Here is a 1,112-nt window from a genome sequence, read left to right as displayed (position 1 = left end):
AAGGCGGTGGTGGTGCCCTGAGCCCCTCTCGGGCCGGGCAGACGAAGATCGACTGAGAATCGCCAGCTAGTAATTTATAGAACGGCCACTAGATGGCGTGTGCGGGCAAACATGTGGACATGTGAGAGTATGCGCACTGTTAAGGCCGCAAGATCACTTGGGAAAGGTAGTTCCTCGTAGTGTCGCGCATGCGCACTGGTAAGGCCGCAAAGTCACTTGGGAAATGTAGTTCAAAGGGGCACCAAGCGGTGCCTGCACGGCGGGGAGCTCAGGGAGCGGGGCAGCCTCATAGCGTCCCTGCCAGGCCCCGGCCCTCTGCGCTCTAGACAGCCTCGATGGCGGAACCCCGGTGCGGGCGAGGGGCGCGGGGCGCGGGGCGCGGGGCGCGGGCACGCAAGGGCGGGGAGCGCACCACGTGGGGAACACGGCGGCTCGCAGGCTCGCCTTCCCTTGTGTCCGAGCGGCCGTCGCCACGTCAAAAAGACCCCAGCCCGTGCGTGACCACAGAGCAAGCAGCAGCGCCCGGAGAGTTGTGGACCGCGGGACCCCAGCTGACTGGCAGATCTGATGCCGGATTCTTGCGCACTCTCTCGGGCCTGCCTGCCCTGCGCACGTTGTAATACAGACACAAAGACAAGACTTCTCACTCATACCACGATACAAATTTCACATGTAACAAGAAAACACATAAACATATATCTTAGCACCGAGCTGAAAACCCAGGAGAGAGACTGCCTCTACCGCAGTCCAAATCCCTCAGAACCAAATCTGAGCACTCAGCCTGAACCGGCTGAACCCCTGAAACCCAGCTAAACCAGCTGGAAAACCCTGGCATGCCAGTCGCCTCCCCAGCCCCGGTTAAAGAGATCTTGGGGCTGCCTCATAAATAAGACTTTCAACCCAGCCCCGGTTAAAGAGATCTTGGGGCCGCCTCATAAGTAAGACTGTAAGTGCATAACTTTTAAACTTTCTAGAAGAAAATTAGCCCATCTTATCTTTAACCCAGGGGCAAAACGTTTCGCTCTTACCTCTAATTCTTAGCCACACGTCTGACGCCATCTGTTGGAATCCAGAGCCAACATGAAAAGAATTAAAGAGTTCTTCTGGAAATA

Source organism: Mastomys coucha, unplaced genomic scaffold, assembly GCF_008632895.1.
Source record: "Mastomys coucha isolate ucsf_1 unplaced genomic scaffold, UCSF_Mcou_1 pScaffold18, whole genome shotgun sequence".
NCBI lineage: Eukaryota > Metazoa > Chordata > Mammalia > Rodentia > Muridae > Mastomys > Mastomys coucha.
This window is presented reverse-complemented; position numbering follows the sequence as displayed.